General features: G+C 35.0%; 1 protein-coding gene across 1 annotated transcript in view; it reads left to right on the top strand.

Annotated features, from left to right (window-relative positions):
- Window positions 1-502: 502 nt before the first annotated feature.
- Window positions 503-24,048, top strand: part of LOC142350333 (uncharacterized) — a 58,603-nt gene continuing 35,057 nt past the window's right edge. Inside the window, exon 1 of the mRNA XM_075402164.1 lies at window positions 503-637. The gene's annotated coding sequence lies outside the window, so the exon portion shown is untranslated. The remainder of the gene's footprint in view (window positions 638-24,048) is intronic.

Raw genomic sequence — 24,048 nt, forward strand, 5'->3', positions numbered from 1 at the left:
TCCGCAAGTTTGCGCATTTCAAAGTTAGCGACTTGCCAAAAGAAACATCAGCTGTTTTATGTTTTCTAAGTAATCACTCATACTCCATACGTAGAATATTTCTCTAGCCATGCAAGATTTGTATTTTCTTTCTTTTTTCGATAGGCTACTTTTTGCGGCGTCATTTGTAGTTATTCACCATTTTCACTGTGTGATTTTCACTTTCACTGTGTGATTCTCAACAAAACAGCAATTCTTCTTTAATGTTTTCTTTTCTTTAAAATGTATGTTGCTTATGGAGCCTTATTGTTTATCTGGAGCCTTATTGTTTATGGAGCCTTATTGTTTATCTGACATGACCATTTCTTTGTGAAATTATACTGACCAAAAATATGTGCACATTGTGTTAACGCAGATAAAAGAAAGACTGTTCATTTTTGGTATCGCATGTACATGTTTTAAAATGTCGTTGTAAAATGTCGTTCATGTAATAAATTTATATTTAATTCTTTTACCAGTGATGGTCATAGCAATAACAAAAAAAAACGTGTAAAATGTTTCCATTTTCTCGTTAAGCTTGTTGACGTTATAAAAACTGTTTGCTTTAATTCAGAAACCAGTCTTTGTTTATTCGGAGCCAGAAATTCGTTACTCTTTGGTAAGTCCTGTGAGATGAAAATGTAGGAGACCACAAAACAAAAACTTTTAAACTACTTTCTGGCTTTAAATCTGATCTTTAATTATTTTTCCTAGAGTTTTATTTTTAAGTAAAATTACCTAATTATTGTCATTTTCTCGTTCTTTGTATGATTATTCCTTGAGGCAAAAAGTTCGTGAGAATTACTTACATCCAAGAAAAAGATTAGCATTGCTAATAAAATTTCCTAGTTTTTATACGAAAACGCTCTGGCTACTTATCACATAGGACACAGACTTTTTTGTTGAACCCTGTGGACTAGCAATTAAAAATCAATTTCAAATGTTGATTTCATTTTAAGAACTACATTTGTTTTTGGAAGGCTTTTCAAAGCAGTATGTGTAATATCGCAATGTTACCTCATATTGAAAACAAAAAGTTATCTCAAGACGACAAACCACCATCTGAACGGTCATTTTATAGTGAAAAAGAGCAATACATAAGAAATTTTGCTCCGAGAACGAATAATCATTTCTGGTCCTAATAACAATGGGAGAAAATTTTGTCATGCGAAAAGCTTTCTTTGACACCTTTCTTGGAATAGTATAAAAAGTGTTTATCCAAAATAATTTCCCAAAATTATTTCCTTGCTGAAGGAAAAGCAGTTAGACATTTTTTTCCAAAGTTTTCAGATCGAGAACATTTGGTATAACGGATTGTTTTATAGTTGTCTTCTTGTTCTCTGGATGTGTTTTTTCCACGAGGAGAACTTCGATAAAATGTTAAGTTTGATCACAGAAACGCTAAGTTTCCTTAATATCAATCTAAGACAGATTTTCTGTATTTTGAGGCCATATATTTTTGTCTGTTTGTGATATTTACCTTTTTACTTCTGGGTCTGGTATGAAAAGTTGAAAGGCAGAGATCTCTCAACAGAGCTTTTGGAATTCTTTTTGGCTATGTCACCGAAATGAACAATTTTTGATATAAAAGTCAATAAAAAACGACCCAAATATTAAGCATTTTGTGCACGCAATGATACAAAGTTTCAAAGTTTCTCCGTAGTCCATATTCCAAATGCTATTGATTCGCAACCATGAGTTTTGTGTGTCGCTTAATCTGTCCTCTAACAATTGTAAATCTGCATATTTTTTTAGGGAATCATAAAGCAGTAATAAAAATAAACTTTTGCTGCTTCCATTCAAAATTTCAGTCTCATGAAAGTTCTGTACTCCACTAGAAGAAAAAACTTCCCGTTGCACCCTGGCCAAGCCAATATCAATATCAGTTGTTCAATAAATTTTTCCCGAAAAATTAATAAATCTGGCTAATAGGCTTTTCGAGCTGTTTTAAAAGTTTCTGAGAATAGTTCTTTTTGCGGATTTATAATGCCCCCCCTCAACCTCAGCTTGAAAAGCATTACGCCTCAAGGGGCAATTGTTACTTTTTTACATGGAATCCTGACACATAGAGACACATAAATTGTGAGTGGGGCGGCGGCGAAGCAGAATAGATTCGAAATTGGTGGCACATTTCCTTTCGTTTTACAGCCTTTTTGGTTTTTTATTTTTGAAGTCTTAATACGTTAACAAATAAAAGTATTTGAGTCCAACCAAACTGCAAATTCTGTTATGATTTTCAAAATCGACACTTTGATCCGAGAACGAAGCAAGGAAACGCTTTGCAGAAAACATAGCAGTAGTAAGATTTACCGCATGGATGATTGGGGGGCGGGTTTGTCCTCCCATGTAAGAGATAGGGTTGTCTTGAGGTCCTTTTACATTGGATAGGAAAACGCAACCCTTACTTGCAATAGGACAACGCAACCCTGTGCATCGCATAAGACAACCTAACATTTTACTTGCAGGGACAGCTCCCTCCTTGCTTAAGCCCATTTACTATCCAAGCATTTCCCTTTCCATTTGAGGAGAATATTTATTCTTGTCAATGAGTGAAATTAAATGAAATATTTAGACTTATAGGAAAGACTGGTTACAAACTGTAAATTTATCGTGGAACTAAACCACGCAATTTGCTCAAAGCCAGTATCTGAAGTTTACCTAAACAACAAAAACTTGGGTGGAGAAATTAAACATTAATTTAACACATCTTCTGTACAATCAAAACGTTAAAAATCACAAAAAAGCGCTGTTTCTGAAACCAGTATGAAAACACGGGTAGGTTAACGTTTTAAAATGGGCAATATTTAACAAAATTTGAACAAAAATTGGGCAACCTTTAACGAAAAATTACAACAAAACTAGGAAGAAATGGAGGAAAAATTTAACAAATGTTCAAATCTTGTCAAATATTATAGGGAATATATTTAAAAAAATGGGGAAAAGTTGAGCACGTGTTAAATGCGCAGAAAAGTTTTTAGCTGAATTCTAAGACAAAAAACACAATTCTTTAACAGTTACAGACATGAAAATAAGGCTAAAATTGTTGTTTTTTATGTGCGTCGTCCACTTCTACGTGTTGGTATTGCTTCTTCCACCTCCGAATCGGTTATTTTGCTTGCCTCATCCGATTCAACAGCTTCATCTGCTATGAATGGACAATTGGTTGGAGATTGCTCGTCAAGTACAGCCTCGAAATCGGCATTATCTTCATTATCCAAATCCGATTCGTTTATTACTCTTTTGAATCCGGGATCGCGTGGCTGCCAACTTTCAGTTGAAGCAGGGTGCGCGCTGTTCGACTCATTATCACTTTCTCATTCTTCCCCAAACAGATCCTAATTTCATTTTGAGTCGGTGCATCCCACTAAGATTAGTTTCAAGATCAGTGGCTTCAATTGCATCAAAGTGACTAAATGGCAAAATTTTTATACCACCCTCAAGAAAAAAACATTTGTCATTGAAGGTGAAGGGACTAAGGGAAACTTCGTTGATTTAAATGGTCTGTAGAACGTGATGGTCGGACACAATTACGTTGTTCGGTGTTCATAGTGTGGACGACAGGAACAGAACCTCTTTGTATTTCTGATTGAATAATTGTTCCCTTGCAGCTCTTGTTACACCAATTGCAGAGATTTTCCGAGAGTCTAAATACAGAAAAAAAATTACGAGGAAGCGTGAAATTTCTATCAATTTGTCCCTAGTAAGGATTTCCCAAAAAATGTTCAGCAATGCGTGCTTCTATTAAAGTTTAGTGTGATGTTTGTGTGATAATGATTAATCATAATAACACAAAAGTTTTAGATGAACATAAACCTTTTTTACCTGTTGAAGTCATGGAACAAAACTTCGGCTTCAGTGAAACAAATTTATCGATGATTTTGCCTGCGAAGTCATCTTTATGTTCGAGAACGACGAGCTTGTTGTTGTTGTTGAAAAGTTAATTCTCCTTAGGGTAATTTGAAAAATCAAACTTTGACAAAATTTTTGGTTTTGCTGCTAATTCCTTGTAGAAATTGTCAAATCGAATCTTATATAACAGACAGTTTTGTGTCAGGACATAGCAGGCGACTATCAGAATGCGGCTTTGTTATTGAATGGTGAAATCTATACATTTGAAAATTAACTAATTCTTGAATTGTTGCGCCAACAATTGTTGGCCTATACCAATAGATTGTATTTGGGTCGTGGGTGACTTCAGCTAATTTGCCGCCGAAAAATTCGATTGTCTTGAAGGTGAAGCGGGAGAGATTCTGGAATACTTGACTTGCATTTTGCGCCTCTCAGAAGTTTCATTCTACTTCTTTTTGACTCACACGTTTTACGGTAACCGCTGTTTTGTGTAAGTTTGAAAATTTTTTCATCGAAATTGTTCCTGATGGTCGGTCTGTTTTTCGTGTTTAATCTGATATATGGCTCCATCCAATTTTCTTGCGAAAAGTGGAACACGTGATGTAAGCTTTCAACAATCAGCCCAAGCTCCACTTAAAGTTGAGTATTCCAGTAATGGAACGTGTAACGCTTTTTGTCTGTAACGTTTTGTAGTAGTTTGGGGACAGATAACTGCGGCATGTTGACATTGAACTTCGAATCACTTTGCTCTTTGCCACTTATCGGGTTCTAAATTTTTTGGCGCGAGAGGGAAATTACGATTGAGTTCTTGTAAATTAAGTTTGGGAAGTCAAATCTACTTCAAGGATGTAACCTATTAGAGAATTTATTGGTGTATTGAGTACCTGCTCGAGTGAGACTTCCACAAGCAGGAAGTCACCAACTAATAGATGTTTTGTTTTCATGATGCCACCATACAAATTGTTAGCATCTATCTTGAAAACAAAAGTCAACTCGAGGCGCTGTCGTTATTCTAACATGTAGTTGTTGTCCGCTTACGTTCCTCGTACACCGAGGCAAGACCTCCTCGAATCATGTTTTCAACTGTTTCAAGATGTTCTCTATTTGTCAACAATTGAATATTGGCAGGGCGAATTTCGAGAAAAGCATCACCAGCGAGGGTTGAGGCACTGTAGTGATGTGCACAGTCCAGTCCATATGCGTTCATACACAGTCTCCGTAAATCTTCAAACACGCAAGCAAGTAAAATTTTGTCGCACTTCATATACAAGTTATGATAGTCTTCAAGGTTACGATATTGGAAAGTTTCGAAAACTGTTTTTGATTTTTGTAGTTCATCCTCTATATTTTGCATTTTCCCACTGACTAAGCTGCTTTTCCAGTATTCGAGTGGCGGAAGTTCTGTTTCTGCGAACTTTGATCAGCTGGTCGGCCACTATCAAACATTGGATCAAAAATTGCGAAAGCCGAAGGGGGTAGTTTAGCAACTAACTTTTCTAGGTATGTTATTAAAAACTTGAAATAATCGACAAAACTTAAATACTGGTAAAATTTTCTGATAAGGACTAAGAATTTCATCGATTTGTACTTCTCATCTGTATATGCGATGACGGTTATTGTTGATGATGGTTCAATTTCTCGAAAAACTCACCATACGTGGTGGAGGTAGTATTTAGCAGTGTTGTGACCAATTACGGGAGAAAAGTTGAATGTGCATCTTATCGAGTTGCCTTCTTCATGTTCAAAACAAAGGAAATCACCGTGGTGGTGGCAATGGTCCAAAACTTTTTTAATCCTAATGTCAGAAGGGTTCTTCACAAATCCAACAGTCATTTATCTACCTCCATTTGGTACCTGTTGTCCCAAATATACTGGAAAGAGTCTCTCTGCATATTGTTTTCTTGCATCAAATGAAAAATTTTATAATAAATTGTCAAACAGTTTTTGGAGCTGTCGATAACAAATCTTTTTGGTATCGGAAAAACCAATTTCTTTCAAGGTTTTTGCAAAACCGGAGGATATGTGTTTTTCGATAATTTCAGCTGAAGATGCGCTCGGGTTAGCTGGAAATTAATAGACTGGCATTAGAAACAACTCGAATTCAAGTAAATAATAAGTAGAGCAAACCATGGAGCCAGGCAGAATGTTTATCATCGCCGGGCATCTTTATTGTCGCTGGTGCTTGGTTTCGACAGGCATCGTCGTGCACTTGATGTTGCTGCTCAGAAAGAGAAAAAATAGAACAATTCATGCAAACACAAAAACTACTATTACTGTGCTGTTTTTGGTTCACAGTGCAAACCAGTTTAATGAGGTTATTGATAAGAACATAATGATGCACGTATTCGTTAAACTGGAGTAAAAGATCAATCGTTGGTTCAGTGTTCCTGTTATTAGAGAAGTACATCGGTAGAAAGTCTCACTTTGAAAATTAAAATACGTTGACGTGCAATTCATTCATGGTTTCGAACTGATGAATGTGGTTAAAGCCCATGGGCATGGAAAATTCACCACGTGGTTTGGTAGCCTGAATGTAGCTGTTTTAGTCAAGTTTGTTGCACTGTCTCGGAACGGGTCAGCTATGTTTGGTTCGTGCATGTCATGGTACCAAGCTATGTAGCAGTTGGAGAAACATTCGAAATCAACAAGGTTGCGTATATTCAGTAAATAACGTTGATAAACAATAAGCTCAAAAAAAGATGAACCAATCATTGGGGAAAATTTAGCGAATTTTAAATCAACCCAAATAATTTTTTGAAGCATCAAACTGCTTCCGTGAGATTCGAACACGAAGGGGTCATTAAGCATCGTTACCAACATGCAAAAAAAGGTTTATTCAGACAATTGATGATGAACAGGTGTCCTTTCAGAATTGGCGTAGATATCAACATCGGATGCTTCTCGGTCGTCACGCGCCTCTTTATGAAGTAATAGTTTTGCACTAAATTGCATTTTTTGTTGTCCTTTGTTGATTGTTTTCTGTTCTATAATGTCCTTGATTTCATTTCTTTGAGCGATCATGAAATTGAGGAGGCCAACGGTATCGTTACTTTTTATAATACGATAAGACTGGAGACTCCTTCTAAAGGCTGACTCTGTTGGGGTACCTCTTGCTGTCATTTTTTCTGTTGCTACTGTTGTTGTTCTTGATGCAAACCTATGTTGAAAACTCTCGAGTTGTCAAGAACGAGTAGCACAAGTTGTTTCGTGAAGTGTTCGTTAAACAGGTTTTTGTCGTTGAAAGCAAGGTTACAATAATGACGAGGTTTTGTAAATCTGTTGTGACAGTATGAGAGGTGACTTTGAATTTCAGATAATTGACGGCGAGTAACTGGAAAATGAGAGCATCGATATACGAGTGTGATACCTTACTCCTTATGTATGCAATAGTGTCGCTATTGCTTATTGAAAATTGCAACTTGTATTTGAAGCCACTATCGAACATTGAAATTGAACTGGAGGCTTCGAGAACGAAATATGGATTTCTGACACAATTCCAAATTCAACCTCTAAGTCGGAAAGCTGCGGCGTTTCCACTAATAGGTTATCAGCTCAAAACTAGAGTTTTTGATAAGCAAACGACTTCAACAAAGATTATGAGATGAGTGATATTAATCAGTTTGCAAAAAGTGGATGACGTGAACAGGTTTCAATAAATGAAATTGTAGCTGGAGGTAAAATTAAAGATCAGTGGTCTAGTTGGAGTCATCAATATATCATACTAAAAACCCCGAGGTCATATGATTTAGTACAATAAATTTATCCATCTATCGTATGTCCTCGGCTTTATCAGATTTGAGAACAAGTAATGGTATCAAATTGAAATCTATTTATATAATTTTACTGATGAATATTTATATATATATATATATATATATACATACATTTTTTTATATATATATACATACATTTATATATATATATATATATATATATATATATATATATATATATATGTATGTGTATATATAAATATATATATATATATATATATATATATATATATATACATGTAGATGAAATATTTGCTGAAATATTTGCTAAAAATATTTAAGCATTGATTGAAGAAATTACGAACGAGTCTCGTTACCGTAAAAGCAGGACATGAACAAATTTTAAATATGCAAATGCGGTAGTTTTCCAGAATACCAAATGAACAAAAAATTGCAGCAATGAACAAATTAACTATTGACATTATTGACACTTTAGTTGTAAATTTGTTGTTGTTATCAGCTAATCTCATGCAACCTTAGCGCCTTTTAATAGATGGCATCAAACGTTATTCTAATCCAATGGCTGAATGATCGGTTTCAGGGAATATTATTATGTAAATATTATTCTGTTTGCGAAATTTTAAATTTTTTAACTGTATTTACTATTAAGCATCTAGCTTGGCCAAGTCGGATATTACGTGGTACTCCATGATTTTAGTTGTATTCATCTAAAAGTTTAACAACAATAGATGATTTTGATATATCCAATAATTCTACATTTGGATATTTGGAAAAACGATCACTACATGCGGAACAGTGTAAGTCAGGATATTTTTCAATAGTAATCGATCATTCAAAGTCTATATGAACTTTTTATTGAGTTCGGAACAGTTTTAATGTGGTTTTTGTTTAGATGCTGGGATTATTGATTTCGGATTCTTACCAACCTCTGTACAGAGTTTACAAGAAGCTGCCTTTTTAAGAATTTCCCTGTGCATATATGGCCAGAAAGGATACTGGCGCAGGGTGATAATTCCCCAGCTCCCAGCGTGAGTGAGTTGGAGTGACTCAAGGACTGCCTCTTGAATGGATTTAGGAATTGCCACTCTCTCGTCTGTGCTCACGCATCCTGATCTGAATTGAATGTCACGCCAGTACGAGTGCTTGTAGGGGTTTATCATTTTGGACAATGCAGTCTCTTACTTCCTTCAAGACTGCATCTTTGATGCTCAGAACCGCTTAGAATCTTTTTGTAAATAATTGGGTTAAATTATTCTCAAAACCTCCTTTTTTGAGAGATGCAGATCCTTTGTGGATCGTGTGGTATTAACCTCAAAATTTAGCGCTGACTGGAACGTCACCGTCAGGGGTTTTCAGACGGAGTTTGTGGGAAATTATATGTGTTCTTCAAATTGTTGGATTTAGGAGGTTGGAATTGAGCCACCTTTGAAGAGCAAGAAATTATCAACTGACTTGTAAGGGAATTTAAAGCAATTTGGAGGGGTTTATTTGGGGACTAATTTTGGCACGCCTGGAATGTGTAGGATTGAACGCGTTAATGTGCTTTGATTGACAGTATGTTAGTGCGAAATTTTTTTTAAATTGCCGCGACAGTGTCATGAGTGCGGGTGATTGTTGCAACCGCAATTTCCTCGTCATATTTGTTTGTAACTTTTGCTTTTTGATTTGGTTGGCAAAAATTGTCATCTACAAGTCCCTTTTTAGCACCTGGAATGTGTTCAATGTGGAAGTCAAAGTGTAATAACTATTCTACACAATGTGTGAGGCGACTATTATAAGATTTGTTCGAATTTTGTTTCTTCAGGATAGATAGTAACGTTCTATGATCAGTAAAGACGTTAAAATAATTTTCGAATAGATATTATTTAAAATATTTGACAGACCAAACCACTCCTAATAATTCTAATTCATTGAAGCTTTTGCTCATTGGCGTTTAGGAATGGTGATGCAAATTCTACTGTGTGCCCACTTGTTGATAATGGTTCTTCTAATGTGGCGCCTAAGCCCGCTCAAGAAGCATTGCTTTTGATGGGGGCTTCCAATTGTGGATTAAAGTGTGTTCTTTCAGTGGCATTTGGTGCTTGATTTCGTAGGTTTTTGGAAATGAGTTTCTAGTTCATTATTCCCAATGAATTTTGGGTTTTTTTAAAGAAGTGGTCGATGTGGATGTCATATTGTGAAAGATTAGGTATGAATTTCCCTAATTAGAGTACTGGTCCCAAGAATGAACAAAATTGTTTTAGGTTTTTTGGTGCTGAAAGATTTAGAATTGCTGATGTTTTTGTCTCTGATGGAGAAATATCAGATAGATTAACTTTTTTACATAACCACTCTATTTCAGTTTTGGCAAAATGACACTTAGGCAGGTTAGTTCTAAGGTTATCCTCTTTAAGTTTTTTCAGACCTTGATAGACTAATTTTAAATGGTCAGTTTCTGATCCTCGAGTGACGATTCTATTTTATCTAGTAAACAGTATCTGTTTTTGAACCTCCAAGTGTATAATAGATGCATTACTTTTTGACATGCAGCTGGCATGTCAGTAAGACCATAAAATCCAGTATTGAAAAAACATATGCATGTACATTTGCCACTAATAATATTAAGTTGAATTGTGTGAGGTTTCTGGGTCTTAATTTAATTGAAAGCAACCGTTGTTGAAGAATAACCTTTTTTTAAGCATTTTTGTTGATATTTTGTTGTGTCTGTTTATGTATCAATATTAGACATCTGATATCTGAATTGATCTGAATTGACTTGTTAAATTTTTTAGAATCTAGTGCTGGTTTAAAAATTTTATCTATTTTAACCCTTAAAACAATTGGAAATTTTAAGTTTATATCAGAGCAACTATTGAGTTTAATGATGTGTTTCTCATTTATGAAGTTTTATCTAGTACTGAATGTACTAAAGATGAAGACTAATGGGTACTCGTCTTCTTTTCTGATGAGTTGCAAAGAAATTATTACGAAATTTGGATTTTGCAGTGTGTCTGTGAGATTAACTAAAACTGGTGATGAGACCTGGAAAGTCGAGAGCTGTTTGTTGTTTGATTGGACATTGGTTTTGATTAACGTTTAATTCTTTTTACTGGGTTTATGATAGCCCACGGTGTGGAAATAGATCCCGTCCTTTTAACGGCCGGTGTCCGGCAGCGGCAACTTTGAGTTCTTTGGATAGACAATCATTGCTCTTCACTGTAGTGTTGATTACGCCAATTATCTTGATTATCTCGTTTGAAAATAGTTTCGATTCTGTTATGCTAATGGTTGTGTCCAATAGCTCTCTTTGTTGTTCAAACCACCGCGTTTTCTAGCTTTTTGTGGATGATTGTGCAAACGCTACCGGAATCCACTAGTGCCTTTGTCTATATGTTTGCACTTGCATATTGACTGGTTCTACATCTCTCAAATTTTTAAGCAATTTTAATGACTGCTACACAGTTGTCGTTTAATTCGTCGTAGTAAGAATCAAAGTTTTCGTCGTGGAAATTTTTCTTTTAAAAAATAATTTTAAAGATAACTTAGAATCTATTTTGTTCGTCTAGTGTTGCAGATGCTGCAAATTTAGCAGCTTCTGGTGATACATCATCTACATTAATGACTCTGGGTTTTGGTTTTATCGGGTTCTTTGGTTTTGGGCAAACCTTCGCAAAATTGTTTGTAATTCAACATTTTTTGCAAGTTTTCCCTCGTGCTACGCAGTTTTGACAATGGCCTGGTGACCAAGTTTAATCAAAGTGCGGACAGACGGAAGGCTTGAAGTTCTTTGTAGTTGTCTTTGGGTTGTTCCACGATTTTTTAATGCTGTTGAGTGATGGGTTAGCGGGCTGCTTAGGTACTGTATGCTCCGGAGTTCCTGATATTTTGAGTTGGTTTTGGCTGCCCATTTCTACGGTTATCGCTGGTTGTAGTGTCTTCTTGGGTGTTCGTGTCTCCTTTAAAGTTAAGGTTGGATTTCTTTATCTTGCATTTTAGCAATCATTTTTATCACGAAATATTGCTTCTTCATCGCAATTCAGAGATAATTGCGTTCAATTTGGGCAGTGCTATTGTCCACGTCTTCGTCGTAGATCGGTTCAGGTGGGAGTGAGACTTTGTCAGGGGGTGCTTCTCCTAACATGTGGACTGGAATTCCCTCCTTTCTCAGTACTGCTAAATTCGATCCTAAATCTCTCCCATCTTTAAGGGGGTTTCCAAGGTTGGTCGCAGAACGGTTCTATCCCAAGTAGAGCGCGTTTTTTAGTTGCTAACTGCGTGCTACTTTTCTTCGTAAGTATGCAATAGTGTTGCAGTTGCTTATTGGATTTTACAGCTTGAAGTCGCGACTCGATTCCACCATCGAATATTCAACTGGAACTAGAAACTCTGCGAATGATATTTGGAATTCTGACACAACTCCAAAATCAATCCTTATGTTTGAAAGCTGTCACTTTCCCAATGATAGATTATCTTTGCACAAAACTAGAGGCTTTGATAAGCAAATGATTTCAACCAAGATGATGAGAAAAGTGAGTTAAGTCAGTGTACATAAATTGGGTGACTTGAAAGGGTTTCAAAAATGACATTGTATTTGAAGGTAAAATTAAGGACCAGTGCTCTAGTAGGAGTCATCAATATATCATACATAAAATACAGAGGTCCTAAGATTTACTACACTATTTATGGTTATCTATCTATCACAACGGGTATACCTTTCCCGTCAGCTTGAACAATGAGTTCATGGCGACCACGAATATTTTTGCTGCAGAAAACGTTGTCTGAAAAGTTGCACATGTCTGAAATTTTCACGATAAAATTGAGTGACACGTTTATCAATCCAGGGTTTTGAAAAATAGTTGATTTCAGCCTTAATTTACTGTTTTGCTATGCGAAGTTCGAATGTTTGCTTGCGCAATTTTGATTTTGAAATTAGCCAATCAAATTGAATAAACTTGAAAGCGCGCCTAATATCTAGTTTAAACAACCAAAATATGGATTAAAATGCAAGCTGATTAGAATGAATGTACCTTCCACTGTTGAGACTTTACTAAACAATCAAAAGTTACTTTGGTAACGACCAAAAAATATGAAATTGATAAAGGGATTTATTCATGTCTTAGTAGCCTGCATGCCAAGAAGCATATCAAGGCATCTACTCAACGGGTCGGTCATACAATAAAAAAGTCCTGCAGTAATAGGGAATCAACAAGACTATTAGATAACATCCGTTGAAACTGCATCAAAAACTGATTCTTTTCCAACTGATTTTGGCATCTGAAAAAGGACTTAACCAAGTTTCCATGTGTCGACAATCAAGACTGAGGTCCGCAAGAGGATCACTTTGTTGATGGACTGCTCCAATATAATTTTTTTTTTGTAACAATTGATAGATATTTATTGTTTCTTTGAACTTTCCAGTTTTTTGGTTTGCAAAGATTATAGTAATTATATTTTTTCTTCAAGAATGAAAAATGAAGACATACGTAGGTTACTTCATCAACTCTCTAACACATTCCCATTACAGAAAAACTTCTGTTTAATTAGGGTAGACATGCCTCCTTCATGTTAAAAAATTGCATGCGTTAGAGTTTTTGGGATTAAGAGGGATTGACTGGAATAAGAACAGAAAAATGCTAAAAAATCATGTTTTTAACCTTGAGCCTCCGGGATCTTTGATAGCAGGGACAATTTTCCACCGTATGTGCGTATCCCCGTCCATTTCAGATAAATTTTTCTTCGCTTCAGGATAACTAAAAAATGTTCTATAATTTGAAAATTGGTGAAATAAAATTGTTGTTTTTGATAGGAAGTAGTTGCCGGATACAGCATAAATAACATGCTACTCATTAATATCATCGCTAGGTCACTCTTGTTTTCGTTGATCATGAGTCTCAACTGATTTGAAGCAAAAACTAAGTTGTTTTGAGTTCAAAAAATGAGCGGTATTAATGCAAAAATTTACAAAGTTAAAGATTACAAACTTTTGTTTAGTCAAAACAGTGAACGAACAAATACTAGAACTATCTCACTAATGTTGGTGCTGGCCAAAATTCATTTATTGACCAAAAATTATACCACACAGATATCAGAATGTCACCGTTAGTCGTTAATCAATTTGTCTCGACTTTTTGTTTTGCCCATGATATTCTTCAAAACAAGAGCTTTTTAATGCAAAAATATTATCATCTAAACAAACGAATAAATTAATCCTTTGATTTTTTGACTGATTGTCATTTTTTTCTCCTAATAATGAACAATTATCGCTGGCCTGAAAAATTTCAATTAAAATTGTTCTGAACAAAAACGTTACAATATAAAATAGACAAGTCTTATAACTAAAGAGAGTTAAAAAGCTGCTAGTTTGTTTAGAGAACTTGTCCAAACAAGCTCAATTTCAATGAAGTGCATTTATTAGTAATCGTGTGGGTCATGATTGAACTTGTTCAAATCCTTTTGAAAAGGTGGAATTTTTTACTGATTTGATTCTTTTTTCAAAATCCCAAATTGTACAAAGATAATCAACACAATTGTACGAAAAAAAATAAAACATCTAATACAAAACTGTGGATCATCTAAAGCACGCATATAAAATTAGTTCCGGTTTAAATTTTAAGTCTCAAATTTATCCATCAAGTTGTTTACCCGTCTTCGTGTTTTGAGAGCCACTAAAACTTGCTAAAGCTTTCCAGTGTTTCAAATTTGACTGAATTCAATTGCTGTGGTGTATGAAAGCTTGTACCGGATAGAATTTTTCGAAATCTTGATTTCCGATGCAAATTGAAAACTTTCGTTGACACTGATTCCCGGAAAAAGGGATGGGCTAGGAGCAGAAGTATCTGTAGTACTAGGGTCGACTGCAAGCGTTACTGGTTCACTTGTGCAAGATTAACTGGCCCAAGAATCTTGACCAGACTTGAGTCCCAATATATCTGCTAATTCTTCGCATGCCAAATAAACTCCGAGTGTATTTTCACAAAGTAGAACACACTCACAATCCGCCGCTCCTCGTCTATCAAGGTGTCTACGTCAAAATATTCAACAGCAGTTGTAATCTTAGGAAGAAAAAACCCAACCGAAGTAATAATGCTGCTCTCAGAAGGCTTTTTTGGGTAGGCTGCAATGGCATTGATAAAGATTTTTGGAATTAGACAATGCTGGTATACTGTCCGATCATGGCCCATTTTTATTTCTATTGAATCAAGTCAACAAAATTTTCATACAATTTCTGATAAACAAGAGTTTCTTCTCAGGAAATCTCTGACTCAGAAAGAATTTAAACATACATTAAAACAATCAAATTTTAACAGAGCAAAAAATCAAAAATTTCAGGCAAAGATTGATAATACAACTATTTACCAAGAGAAACCAATAATATGATCGCAATAAACTTATTAATGAAAATACATAAAGTTTTTAACACACCTCACCGCTTATCTGAGATCACATTTAGTTTTGACTTCCACTTTTAGGTTTTGTGTTATAACGGGCCACCAAACAATTCAAACTATGAGTACTCAGTACGTTGGTCTCAATGGCTTTTCTTATCTAGGTTAAGATCTGTTTTGAATATTCTGTACGCTATTACTAATACTGCAGGTTTCCGCTAAAATTGAATTCATGTAAAATGAAAAGTGTGCTTTTACTAAGCGTGCTTTTTCGTCAAAATACGCACCTAGGCTCACAGCTGTTTCTAATTTCTTCTTTCATGTTTTGTGGAAAAACGAACCATCTGTTTTTATTTTGGCGGGAAGAGCAAGGGAAACCTCATCTAATATTACATCTGAAATTAATAATACAGTCCAAAGTGAATGCAACTGACTCAGTCAAGTAAGCCATAGGCATTTTTGACTCTGTATTCACAAGTCAGCTGGATTTACTTAGAACAAATCACTACACTGATTTAGTCCCTATTTGCCGCCGCCATTAGTTTGAGTCTTTACACATAGAGAAGGATTACAAAAATTTAAAGGAAAAAAAAAACAATTTGCAAAGCATGGCTTTCACGTCCACTAAAGATACAGAAATTGGAGATTGCTATTCTAACATTTCCCAACCTGATAAACTGTTATTAAGGAAAATGCTAAAAACTTAGGAAAGGACATGAACGTATGTGTTTCTGAAACTGATTATAAAAGCAGTAGAAGAATATTCTCTGCACGAATGTGGGAGCTTGTTCAACACCGCACAGAAGACACTTGAATCAGTCTCAATTTGTCTCGACTTTTTGTTTTGCCCTTGATATTCTTCAAAACAAGAGCTTTTTAACGCAAAAATATTATCATCTAAACAAACGAATAGATTAATCCTTTGATTTTTTGACTGATTGTCATTTTTTTTCTCCTAATAATGAACAATTACCGCTGGCCTGAAAAATTTCAATTAAAATTGTTCTGAACAAAAACGTTACAATATAAAATAGACAAGTCTTATAACTAAAGAGAGATAAAAAGCTGCTAGTTTGTTTAGAGAACTTGTCCAAACAAGCTCAATTTCAATGAAGTGCATTTATTAGTAATCGTGTGGGTCATGATTGAACTTGTTCAAATCCTTTTGAAAAGGTGGAATTTTTTACTGATTTGATTCTTTTTTCAAAATCCCAAATTGTACAAAGACAATCAACACAATTGTACGAAAAAAATAAAACATCTAATACAAAACTGTGGATCATCTAAAGCACGCATATAAAATTAGTTCCGGTTTAAATTTTAAGTCTCAAATTTATCCATCAAGTTGTTTACCCGTCTTCGTGTTTTGAGAGCCACTAAAACTTGCTAAAGCTTTCCAGTGTTTCAAATTTGAATGAATTCAATTGCTGTGGTGTATGAAAGCTTGTACCGGATAGAATTTTTCGAAATCTTGATTTCCGATGCAAATTGAAAACTTTCGTTGACACTGATTCCCGGAAAAAGGGATGGGCTAGGAGCAGAAATATCTGTAGTACTAGGGTCGATTGCAAGCGTTACTGGTTCACTTGTGCGAGATTAACTGGCCCGAGAATCTTGACCAGACTTGAGTCCCGATATATCTGCTAATTCTTCGCATGCCTAATAAACTCCGAGTGTATTTTCACAAAGTAGAACACACTCACAATCCACCGCTCTTCGTCTGTCAAGGTGTCTACGTCAAAATACTCAACAGCAGTTGTAATCTTAGGAAGAAAAAACACAACCGAAGTAATAATGCTGCTCTCAGAAGGCTTTTTTTGGGTAGGCTGCAATGGCATTGATAAAGATTTTTGGAATTAGACAATGCTGGTATACTGTCCGATCATGGCCCATTTTTATTTCTATTGAATCAAGTCAACAAAATTTTCATACAATTTCTGATAAACAAGATTTTCTTCTCAGAAAATCTCTGACTCAAAAAGAATTTAAACATACATTAAAACAATCAAATTTTAACAGAGCAAAAAATCAAAAATTTCAGGCAAAGATTGATAATACAACTATTTACCAAGAGAAACCAATAATATGATCGCAATAAACTTATTAATGAAAATACATAAAGTTTTTAACACACCTCACCGCTTATCTGAGATCACATTTAGTTTTGACTTCCACTTTTAGGTTTTGTGTTATAACGGGCCACCAAACAATTCAAACTATGAGTACTCAGTACGTTGGTCTCAATGGCTTTTCTTATCTAGGTTAAGATCTGTTCTGAATTTTTTGTACGCTATTACTAATACTGCAGGTTTCCGCTAAAATTGAATTCATGTAAAATGAAAAGTGTGCTTTTACTAAGCGTGCTTTTTCGTCAAAATACGCACCTAGGCTCACAGCTGTTTCTAATTTCTTCTTACATGTTTTGTGGAAAAACGAACCATCTGTTTTTATTTTGGCGGGAAGAGCAAGGGAAACCTCATCTAAGATTACATCTGAAATTAATAATACAGTCCAAAGTGAATGCAACTGACTCAGTCAAGTAAGCCATAGGCATACTTGACTCTGTATTCACAAGTCAGCTGGATTTACTTAGAACAAATCACTACACTGATTTAGTCCCTATTTGCCGCCGCCATTAGTTTGAGTCTTTACACATAGAGAAGGATTACAATAATTTAAAGTAAAAAAAAAAACAATTTGCAAAGCATGGCTTTCACGTCCACTAAAGATACAGAAATTGGAGATTGCTATTCTAACATTTCCCAACCTGATAAACTGATATTAAGGAAAATGCTAAAAACTTATGAAAGGACATGAACGTATGTGATTCTGAAACTGATTATAAAAGCAGTAGAAGAATATTCTCTGCACGAATGTGGGAGCTTGTTCAACACCGCACAGAAGACACTTGAATCAGTAGTTCAAGTGGGATCAGCAAAAGATTGTTCCACAAAACTGCCAATAAAAAAGCCCAAAACGAAGGTATCAGTAAGGATGATGCAAGCAAGGTTTGAACGTTCTCCAGGTTATTTCATACAGTTTCAGAAACAATTTTGATTCGAAATTATTGATCAAAAGCCAACAGACATAATGCATTAGATTAATTATGCAGTTTTTCTTCAATTTGAGTTCGAGTTTTGCCAAATAGCAGCTAATCCTTTTCTTCTTCTGATTTATAGTTCATCTGATATTGGGTCCACTAAGCAAATCAAATCATTTGCTGTCCCCTGTCTTTGCACATCTTAGAAAGAGCTATTTTCAAGTTCTTCAAAACTGGAAACGAATGGAGACATATTGAATAATCTAAATTTAGTCCTTGACTACAGAGACTAAACCGGAGAAAAAAATGCCTCATCGACGACTCACAAGCGTCTTCTCATTTTCCTCTAAACCACAGCAAAGCCAAATGCATTGATGACGACACAAAAGACAGCGACCAGAATATCAAATACAGGAATTGCACAGAAAACAATCCACAATGTCATCTCAACAGCAATCGGTCATGAGCAAACTCATCCTGACCAAATTTGTAAGGAAACTTTAAAACGAGTTGAAAACATTTCGAGTTGTCCTGAATCTGGTCAAATTTTGAATACAATTGTGATGAGAAAACTAATTGGTTCAAATGTTTGCCTATAATTGTTAGCAACAAATACGACACGAATTTCGTAATTTAGTTTTCAACAGTTTTGAATGAGGTCATTGGTGTCGCCTTCATCCATTAGTTGTTTAAAGTGTGATATTTTGATACCCGGCGCGCAAAATCCACAAACTTTGTGCTTTTACTCCAATATTGATTGTGTGAATGTTGTTGTGCAAGGCAGCAGAAAGGTTTAGCTCAACCGAAATTGAGCAATTTGCAAGCTCGCGATGAAGAAAATAGTGAAAAGCTTGTTGAGTACTGGTCCAGTGAAAAGCCATTTTAAAATGGTTTTGGTAGTTTGTCAAACTTATGCCATGACCATTGTCAATATAGCCTAAATATGATTTTTTACTGAAGTAAAGAGGCTTATCATCAGTTTTTGATATTGGACTATCTGCGACTGGCATTCCATTTCGATAGATATAAATAGTTTCCGGCTCAAAATTTTGGAAATGAAATGCATTCTGTCTATTTTTACCGACAAAAGCTTCGTTTGCGTTCAGACATAAAGCCAATCTTCGGATTAATTCTCTGGCAAATACGACTTCTCCTTTATATTTGTGAGGACCAGTAGAAGTCTGAAAAGTTTTTGTAAGGGTTTCGAAATAAAGATAGGAAGCCGGGTTAGTAACCAAAGTTTTGCTCAAAGTCCTCTTTCGCACTTACAACTTTGCTTCAATATTTTGCACTTTATAAGGCTGAGCGGCACCATCTGACCTCATAACAAAATCATCAATCGACCTTCTCAAAGCAATCCGAAGAGTTGAACTACTCATTAGAAGCCTCTCATATGTCAAAAAGTCGTCTGCAAATTTTCCGTAAAACTTGCATTCCTTTAACTGTCTTATTATTTTTTGTATTTATTTACTTCAGTAGTTGATAAAGCTCCCGGGTTTTTCTCATACGAGTAGCTTTGACAAGCCAGCAACGTGTTTTTTGCGTCTTTGCTGTGTGAAAACTTAGTCTCAAAAAAAAATTTATCAGCCTAATTTCCATTTGGTTTTAATATTTTTAATACGTTGGCTGACACTGCATTCACAGAGCAGTGAATGCAGCACATTATTTTTTCTTTGAGATTACATCTAAAAGGTCGAGAACACCCTGCTTTGAAAGTTCTCTTCCGATAAGTTTTGCAGTCGGTACTATAAATCGTCGAGCAATGGTAAAGCAACGCATCCATTTTCCGCAGCTTACGCCCCGAATCCACTTCCACTTTGTCTATAGTGTCTGGAGAAATGGGGCAAAGATGTTATCTGATTGGCATAATTGAAACGTTGCTAGTCAGAAAACTTTTTGAATAGTACAGTTAAAATAACTTTACCTTTTCCCAGAAAATGAGCCATTTGTCTCAATGCGACGCTCAACTCAAATTGATTGTATAGTATTTGATAACAGTTTTTTTTGGCTAAATTTGAAAAAAAAACAAATTGATGTGTTAGTTCAAGTTCACACACGCTACCGTTTTTCAGAAGTTGTTTTGAATCAAGAATACGCAATAACGGAGCTTTAGCGTCAGTCACAAACTGATATACAATAATGTTTGGGGAAAAATATTAGGTGCCCTCCCGCTTATAGGTTATCAAGGAATTCTTCAAAGTACACTTTTTCTCGTCACTTTTCATTAACTTATTTGATGTAACTGTACCCATTTTGTAACCAATGTGTACACCGCGTCCACCTGCAATACCTGTAAAGCACACAATGTGGGTAGTTCCTCTCTAGGAAAAATGATTACTTCGTATTTACCAAAACATGTTTCGTATTTTCGTGTACTCCTGATTTCTCGGAACGAAAAAATTGGTAGTCCAATTGTTGGGTTGATATTACCTAGGAGTTGATTAACTTTATCAAAATTCTCAGTCATGATTGTCAATTTTACTCCATTGTGAGGCCAAGAAATGACATTAGCACTAGGTAAAATTTCTGCGTTTTTCTAAAGAGTGAATGCTATCAAATCTCCATTCAGGACGTGTTCATTTTTTTCTGAAAAAATTTTTCACCAAGACCTACCGTCCAGAGAGTTGAATTTCATTCTTGAAAAAATTGCGAAAAGAAGTATATTCGAAATATTTGCATTAAATCAAACGAAATCTGATTAATTAATATGCACAGTGAATTTATCGTCAAAATGCTTTCTACTCATTTTCTTCTTTCCGTTCACGAACAAGCTGCAGTTTCTATTGATAAAATTTTCCTTCTACTTGTTCTTTGTTTGCATCAATTGGAAAAAATGATGGTGAAAAGGATGTCGGAATATCTGTTATCTCAAAACCTGCGTCAGTAAACGATTGTTATGTTTCGTATTTTCGTGTACTCCTGATTTCTCGGAACGAAAAAATTGGTATTCCAATTGTTGGGTTGATATTAACTAGGAGTTGATTAACTTTATCAAAATTCTCAGTCATGAGTGTCAATTTTACTCCATTGTGAGGCCAAGAAATGACATTAGCACTAGGTAAAATTTCTGCGTTTTTCTTAAGAGTGAATGCTATCAAATCTCCATTCAGGACGTGTTCATTTTTTTCTGAAAAATTTTTTCACCAAGACCTACCGTCCAGAGAGTTGAATTTCATTCTTGAAAAAATTGCGAAAAGAAGTATATCCGAAATATTTGCATTAAATCAAACGAAATCTGATTAAATAATATGCACAGTGAATTTATCCTCAAAATGCTTTCTACTCATTTTCTTCTTTCCGTTCACGAACAAGCTGCAGTTTTTATTGATAAAATTTTCCTTCTACTTGTTCTTTGTTTGCATCAATTGGAAAAAATGATGGTGAAAAGGATGTCGGAATATCTGTTATCACAAAAACTGCGTCAGTAAACGATTGTTCGTAGCCCTTTTTGAAAGTTTTGTCTTTTTTGACAACACTGACAAAATCTCGAACAAATCAGCTAGGTTTTTAAGAAATAGTTGTTTCGGCACTCAATGACATTAAACGCGGTACATTTTTTTTGTATATTTGTTTGGTGCAAACTTAGTTATCCGATTATCACGTGAATTTATAGATTTCACAAAGTCGCCTAATTTGTCAATGTTGGAATATGTCCATTTTCCATCATGTTACTTAAGGATGAATTTTTGCAGTGAACGAATAATCCGCTCGGCAAAATGAGGGAATTTTTTCATCAAAAGTGCTATCCAAACGAACTGTTCTTGAGTTGCACAGTCTTTTCAAAGCTCCGACAAACTCTGTTCGATCATAAATTCATACTTTTTTGGATTGTTTACATTTGATCGTTTTCTTTAATGCATCAGCTGCTTCTGTTTTCATTGGCTCTACTCTAAAGTATTGTCAAAGACAATCAAATGCTAGGAAAATGTACTAAACTTCGCGATGGTTTTCAGCAAGGTTGTCAACAAGGGCTAAATCCAATGGCCAAAATTCACTGATATCTTTCACAATCACTTTACGTCTGGGAAATTGATTCGATTCGAGCGGTATGTCGTGAAGGATGGCGTAGCATCTAAATAAGACTTGACTTTTACCAATGACAATTTTCTTTGTTTCTGATCTGAAGTTTTTCTCTCAGATGACGAAACAAGATCAATTTTTTGTTTGGCCTTTTTGATTTGTCGTTTCGTTTTTTTTGCTCCTTTTCAATTGATGCTCGTATTGGGTCACCGCATCCTGTTTGCGGACTCTCATGTGTTGCGGAAAATTCTTTTTCACTTTTTTAACTTTCCAATATCTGCTTGGCGTAAGTGTTTGAGACAGGACCAGGCTCAAATTGAAGAAATGACAAGATTCTTGAATACGACTTTCGATCAAATTGTTCGATTGATTGCTGCAAATGATACAAAGAGATGGAACTTGAACATCCGCAGGTTTTTTGTCAGTGTAATTAGTTGGCTCTCTTCCCCAATGGTGATTTCGTATGATTGGAGGATGAGTTCAAGCACTGTCTCCGCACGTTCAGTTTTTTAGCTTCTTTTAAATTTACATAGTCCATTATTGACTCGAGAGATTCAATTACTGGTTTTTTGTGACAATTGGATCCATTTCAGTGTCGTTAATAGAAGAATTCATTTTTTCCTCCTCTACTTTTTCAAAATTGGTTGAATCTGTTTGGACCAATCTGGTTGCTCATACTACTAGTCGTTCAAAAATTGTTGGATCTTTTTGGACCACTCTATCCGCTTTTCCTACATTCTCCTTATTTAGTAGCTTGATTTACCGCATAATTGATTACTGACTAGCTTTGTTTTGATATCCTGGGTTTTCAATAGCTTCGCTCTTTTGGGGTCGCTTCGCTATAAACATTCGTTTTGGTATTAAGATGAACTCTTAGTTATACAGTATAAATTCATCAAGTATAAAAAACACGAAACACCAACCGTTCTTAACAGCTCTGATTTTTTGCTTATAATTCTTTTCTTTTAAGTCAAAATTTTTGCTAAGAAAAAATTTGTGAATTTTTTTGCTTTTTTTTAATTGCAACATTACAAATGACTACGTTGAGAAAGCTAAGTTTTCAGAAGCTATCTTAATCAATTTTTTAAAAGTGATGTCGGTTATCTGAAGCATTTTCCGCAGCATTCTTAAATTATCTTTCTCATTTTTAAATTTGGTTGATATTAGTAGAAAATATTTGGTAGTGCCGCACAGTGTTGGAGCAGTAGCATAAAATTTCTCACGTCATCGAGTCTAAATTAATTAATTAATGACCAAAAAGCTGTTTGGTAGCTAGCTTGTAAATTTCTTCTAGAAACTGTGAGTTGTTGAGCTGTCGACCAATTGAACCAATTCGCTGAACATCACGTGGTGATTTGAATTAAATGATGTGTGCTTTATTTACGTCGATTGCTCTCGAACACGTGTTTTGTTGGAATAAATTGTGCTTGACGTATATATTACTTATGTTTTTGTTACCACCTGCAGTCGCAGGTTTTGAAATTTCTTTATCGTTAAAAATTTTTTCACATGAATCATCAAAAACAAGGAGACAACCTTCTAACTCTGACACAACATCAAAGCTTGTTTGTTTTTTCAAACAGTATATCTTATTTTCTCCAAAAGTACTCAAGCTTTGTTTGTTTGTGCTGATAGAAAAAAAGAAATGGTGGAAACTTAGGTGAAAAATTGTTATGTAGTATAATTTTGAAAATCAATTCAGTTTAGCATTGTCTTCGGGTTTGAAAGCGCGTAGCAAACTGAGCAAAAAAGGAGCGAAAAACCAAATGTTGGATTCTCATAATCCATCGGAGAAACAATATTTTGGTAAGAAATATTGCAATAAGAAATCTTATAATGAAAATATGTGTAAAATAAACAACTTCTGATCTCGGAAATCTTGAATTGCAAAATCTCAAAGATCTCCATTCTTGTTGATTTTCATAAAAACTAAGTCGGTTATGCCACCTCCGAATCTAACTGATTGCAGTTGACCTCATGGGAAAGTCGGTTAATCAAAATTGATTTCAAAATGATTATTTTT

This window comes from Convolutriloba macropyga, chromosome 12, assembly GCF_964194025.1.
Source record: "Convolutriloba macropyga chromosome 12, txConMacr16.3, whole genome shotgun sequence".
Classification (NCBI taxonomy): Eukaryota; Metazoa; Xenacoelomorpha; order Acoela; family Convolutidae; genus Convolutriloba; species Convolutriloba macropyga.